Source organism: Octopus sinensis, unplaced genomic scaffold (assembly GCF_006345805.1).
Source record: "Octopus sinensis unplaced genomic scaffold, ASM634580v1 Contig11382, whole genome shotgun sequence".
Classification (NCBI taxonomy): Eukaryota; Metazoa; Mollusca; class Cephalopoda; order Octopoda; family Octopodidae; genus Octopus; species Octopus sinensis.
The window spans coordinates 180505-186731 of record NW_021832374.1 but is presented as its reverse complement, the minus strand read 5'-3'; positions in this window follow the sequence as shown (position 1 = coordinate 186731).

The following is a 6227-nucleotide window of genomic DNA, read 5'->3' as shown; positions in this document are numbered from 1 at the left end:
TCATCCTATGATTTTCTCTTTAAAATTAAATGCATATATCATTATCGACCATGAATCAAAATTAAAGCTATTATCATATTTGACTTGGACAGAATGTGCAATTACAGATTGCACGACCTTGAATAGAGTGTGCAATTAACAGATTTTGAAAAACACTTCCAAGAGGAATGCCCTTTCTTCCTTTGTGATAAACTTGCAGATATTGATCCCCACCCTGCTTATTTCATTCTCAAAAATTATCTTCTGATCCCGAAAATCAATTATGTCCTAAGGAGTTCCCGCTGCTTTTCTATTCCTATTGCCTTGGATTCTTTCGACGCTCTGGTGCGTTCATCCGCTGAGAAGATTTTTAATGTCAAGTTTGATGACGTTGGTTGGTGTCAGGCCAAACTTCCTGTATCCTTTGCGGTCTGGGGCTTCGCTCCGCGCTCGACCTTCTCTTCCCGCTTTCCTTTCATCTTCTTCAGGATTGTATCTTCTTGTCCATAAGATTCTTGAAAAATCACCCGAATCAACTTTGGACTCTGATATCAATTCTGCACTCTTGCTTTGGAAGGAAAAGGATTTCGTCTTACCGTCAGAACGATCTCTCCAACGTGAATGGGACAAAATTATTTGTGAATATTACGTTGACTCGTTGGAGCGTCTCTTGGACCAGCACAGACTAGTTTGCTTCCGTGCCAGTCGCCAACCGTATTCTGGCTCCTGGCTTAACTGCCTTCCCACGACCCATTTGGATACCTGCCTCGACTCTGATGCCCTCCGTTTTGGAATATGCCTTCGTCTGGATTACCGATTTGTAATCCCCACCCCTGCCGGTGTGGATCAACGATGGACACATACGGGCTCCATGCCCTTTCCTGCAAGAAAAGCGCAGGTCGCATACCTCGTCATTCGGCTCTTAACAAGATCATTCTCCATGCCCTCGAAAAGGCAGGGTATCCTTCTGTCCTTGAGCCAATTGGTCTTGACCGTGGTGATGGAAAAAGGCCTGATGGCTCGACGTTGTTCGCTTTCGACGCTGGTAAACCACTAGTTTGGGATGCCACGTGTGTTGATTCCTTCTCCAAGTCGGCCATCAACGAATCCGCCTCTCTGCCCGGGTCCCGTGCTAATAGGGCTGAACATACAAAATCCGAAAAATACCGGGGCTTGTTAGACGGCTTTTGGTTTTGGCCAATTGTTGTTGAGACTTCGTGCGTCTTTGGCACAAAGACAGTTGATCATCTAAAGAAACTTGGCCACCTCTGTTCTTTACGCTCCAAGGATCCTAGGGAATTTACTTTCCTAATCCAAAGGATCCTGTTGGCCGTTGTGCGTGGGAACAGCTGTTCCATCCGGCTTGCTGGCCGATTAATTTCTGATTAATTTGGCTTTCCATATTTTTTTAATAAATACCTTTACTTTGATAGTTGAACCACATTAGCACAATCATTAACACAATTTACCACCAATTGACAGCGCAATCAGAAGAATTTGCGTAAAAATATTAACTATTTAGTTAAGTTTTTCGTAAAGATAAAATTTATTTTCGGTATGCCTCTTTTCCTAAACTTTTTTATTATTCAAAAATAATTTTTTTCAATAGATAACCGAAGGAGGGAAGACGACCTTAAGAAAAGAAGTTTTTCGTAAAGATAGAATTTATTTTCTGTATGCCTCTTTTTTCCTAATATTTTTTATTATTCAAAAATAATTTTTTTCAATAGATAACCGAAGGAGGGAAGACGACCTTAAGAAAAGAAGTTTTTCGTAAAGATAGAATTTATTTTCTGTATGCCTCTTTTTTCCTAATATTTTTTATTATTCAAAAATAATTTTTTAAATAGATAACTGAAGGAGGAAAAACGAAGCTGAAGAAAAAACGGTCAGCTTAAGGTAATTAATTAAATCTTTTTTGTGTGTCGCTTTTTGGCTGCTGCTACTCTGCCTGCCGCATCTCCGCCTGCCCCATTTCCGCTAGTGGTTTGTCTAATCAAGGTCACTAAGCTAAATCTCCGGACTATAAAGGCTCTAAGCATTATCTTAATTGGCTGTTAAAAAAATTAGACAGGTTGTTGCCGTGGCGGCAGAGATTTTTTTGTTTATACTATTTTACAAATTTTTAAAGTTTTTTTTATTTTTTTGTTTTTAAATTATTTATTTTTATTTGTTATTTTTATTTTTTTGTTATTTTCTAAAAATTCAACCGGATTGAATTTTTAAACTCCTTAGATCCCTCTGGAATGCCGAATCATCTTTTAAAGTTAAAGATAGGCGTTCCAGTGGTTTTATTACGAAATCTTGCGCCACCTAAATTATGCAACGGAACGAGGTTAGTTATCAAAAATTTGATGGCTAACGTAATAGAGGCGACGATATTAACAGGTAAGTATAGAGGTGAGGATGTTTATATTCCACGAATTCCGATAATTTCTGATGAATTACCATTTAGATTTAAAGGCTGCAATTTCCTTTGAGGATGAGTTTTGCAATGACAATAAACAAGGCCCAGGGACAGTCATTAAAGGTAGTTGGGTTATTTTTAGAGAGTGAGTGCTTTTCACATGGACAGCTGTATGTGGGATGCTCGAGGGTAGGCAGAAGAGAAAATTTATTCATATATGCCAAGGAAGGACGGACGACAAACATCGTTTATCAACAGGCGATAGAATAGGGTTACATTAAACCATGTAGTTTTATACATCTACATAAACTTATTGTTGTTTGATGAAACAGGCCCTCCGCAGGAGCTAGGTCGCGGTGAGCGAAGCGAGCTGCCGAGCTAGTATACTATAAGATGATACTGAAAGCCGCATATGAGATTTAGCTGTTTCAAATTTTCACGAATTTCATTGATAAATTAATTATTATTCGTTTTAAAAAACATCGGAAAGTATGATGATTGGACATAAGCATCAAATTATAATTTCTGAAAAGCAGTTAGACTTTTGTAGAGATTTAAAATATGTCAATCCACCTATTTCTGTATTTAACCTGCATATTTTCAGGGTCTTTATATCATAGTACAGTACAACCTCCTCAATGAGGTACATTTGTTTTGGGGGCACCCCCAAGTTATTTACATAATTATTTACATAATTTGATGGATTTTGGCCTATCTTTTGAGGATGATCAGTTTACAATGTTGAATTTAAAGAAATAAATCTCAGACAAATAATCATTATTGTTGGGGCAACAAATACACTCTGAATTAATTACTAATTGTTGGAAAAATTGATGAATATCATTTTCAAATTGGTGAATAATGAATTGGAGAGTTTACATAAAATAATTAAAGATATAATCACTGAAAATAATGTAGAAAATGATGACGAGAATATATACGTCGGAATAAAATGTACATATTCTCATTTGAAAATGATAACAGCGATGAATACACTTGAAGAGAACATTTTCAATTTGTTACCTGAAACTTTAAAAAATTATTATTATTTCAGAAAAATATTAGGAATGAAAATGAAAAAATCCGCAACCGGAGGGAAATTAACAGACTATTTTCTTATCGTTAAATAAATTTGTTTTTAATATAATGCTGAAAAATCTATAAAAAAGCATTATATATTTATAAATTTAATAAAAACCAAATTTAGTATGAGGAGATTTCAATCTCTTAACGGGATTAAATTCGGCTTCGGAGTGACTAATAGCTTATCAAAAATAGCTGCTATTCCCACTATAATAATATATGTAGCACAACCATAGTTCAAAAAATTCACAAATTATAACGAGAGGCTTGATACTTAAATTATGAACTGCATTTTATGATAAGCAGGAGATTTATAAATAGTTATTTGACGTACCGATGTTTAGCTGAAAAGATAGAGTTTAATTTGTCGAAAAATTTCTTTTCTAGCCTTTTATAAAGAATTTGATAAAATTTAAGTTTCCTAAACCTTTTTGGAGAACTGACCCCAAAAAGTATATAAACTATACACAAATTGACTAACAAGTTACTCAAAAATAAAAACATAATTCAATTTCTAGAAAGAATAGGAGTTAAATATCTGAGAGAAAGACAAAACATAAATGACAATATATTAAATTGTAGACAGCATTACTAACCATCTAAAAGATGGCAACGATAGCTGTCGATAATATAGCATATTTTCGACCATCATTAAATAAAATGAAGGAGATCTATATGCATAAAAGTTAAACACAAACAAGCAAACTAAACATAAAATCACAGCACGCGACAACATTTTGAGATAACTAATTTATCAAAAACTATATTTTAATAAATAAATTAAAAAATAATGTATAATCATTTCAAAATACCGAATATATGTCATATAAACTCCTTTTGGACTGAAGGAATCCCTTGATCCTCAAATTGACATGGAATGTTAAGGATTCATGAACGATTTGTCGATTCTGGATAATGAATCAGCGGCAACGAAACAAGGGGAAGACCTGAGAAGATAGGTCAGTCTGGGGATAAAAAGTTCTTCAATAGGAAAAACGCCAGATGTAAGCCAAGCCCACAGATCCGATCAGTAAGCAGTTTAATTTTGTCCCATTTAGATGATGAGGCTTTTTCTATGCCATTGGCGGAGATTTGAAAACTCAATATGATTAGATTGTTGGTTGGCGTGAACCTTAATCCATCGATCAAGCTGCTGAGAGAGGAGAATGTGTGGCAGAGAGCAACAGGGAAAAAGAAATATTGTCAAGTTTGCATTTGCAGCCGTTGAAGGATATTCCGATTTTGGAAAGCCAGAAGTGATTTTGTATATGTTCTTCATACAGAGAAAGCAAACAGTCATCCTGCTAAATACCGCATTTGGACATGATAATTTTGTCATGGATCAAGAGGCAACTTGGGAAAGAGTACGCCAGCTTTGCGATTTAGAAGAGCTCTGGGCAACGTATTGAGACCAATTCTAATAGGTAGTCCCGGCAAACGCAGGTAAAAGTCCAGCTTTATGATGAAATTGTAGTCTTTGGCCTTCAACATCGCAATGAGCCGAGCAAAGAAAAAAGCTTTTTGGCGACGGTTAAAATGGTGCCCAAGTAAAGTTGAGACAAATGGGAAAAAAACAGCTTGAACCAGGGGTCAGGAGCGATAGAAGCCAGCGACTGGTCTATCAAGACTATAAGGGATTTGGCCACAGTGAGCCTGGCTGATTTTGGGATCCTCACCGGAATAAAGGCTTCGCATCGGAAAGTTGATAAAATCATGATAAATCCAGAAGGAGTGGGATGGCACCCGGGAATGACCGTTTGGGTAAACCGAGGCAACTCGGGCACTTCCAGCATTGGATAATACCCGAGCTGGCCCTGGAAAGTCGGAAGCAGGATAAGTGGAAATACAGATCGAAAAAAGAGCACGAGCGGCCCTTCTTACGGGAATTGGCTAATTTACATGAAACACAAATTGTCATGTGAAAGAATGATACAATGGGACGAGATAAAAAAAGAAATGATTAACATAATAATAAAAGAGAAAGTACAATTAGCAGTTAAAAAATGATAGCAAGAATAACATGATAACCAACCAACAATATTATTAATAAAAAATATATTTTTGTTGTTGGGGAAACATTTTGACGATCTGTCAGGCTGCTAGTCCACCGATCGGCTAAAAAAAACTCTTCCATTTGTTAAATTATCGTTTTTTTATTGTTGTATATTATGAAAGTAATTATGATTAATAGTTTAAAATATATACAATTTTAATATATAATAAAATGATTTTAATGTTGGATAACGCAGTATTTAATATTTAAATTTATTGTATTTATTGACAAATGATAAATATTTTTGTGGTTATTGTTATATTTTATTTTAGGCAAAAGCCTGTAAAGTGAACAGCATTAGAAATTGTAGATATATTTGTATATGTTCTAGTTTGGTACTACATTCGAAAAATGCTCAACAAAGCCAACGTCACTTCCGATTGTTGGTTTTATGGAAAGAAATACTACGTTCCAAAAGGTATAATGTTAGAACAAAATTTATTTCCAGACATAGAAGAACTCAAACAAGATATTTTCTCAAAAATATACATGACATACAGAACTGGATTTTCAGCAATTGACGAGGGTATTGTTTTAATTTAAAACAAAAAATAGAAAATAAGCTCAATTCTGATGCTGGTTGGGGTTGTATGATTCGATGTGCTCAAATGCTTGTCGCCAACGGAATTCTAAATATACGCATTGGTGGTATTACTCAGAATTTTGAGATAATTGATAGATTATAAATGGCAGGATTCGGAAACT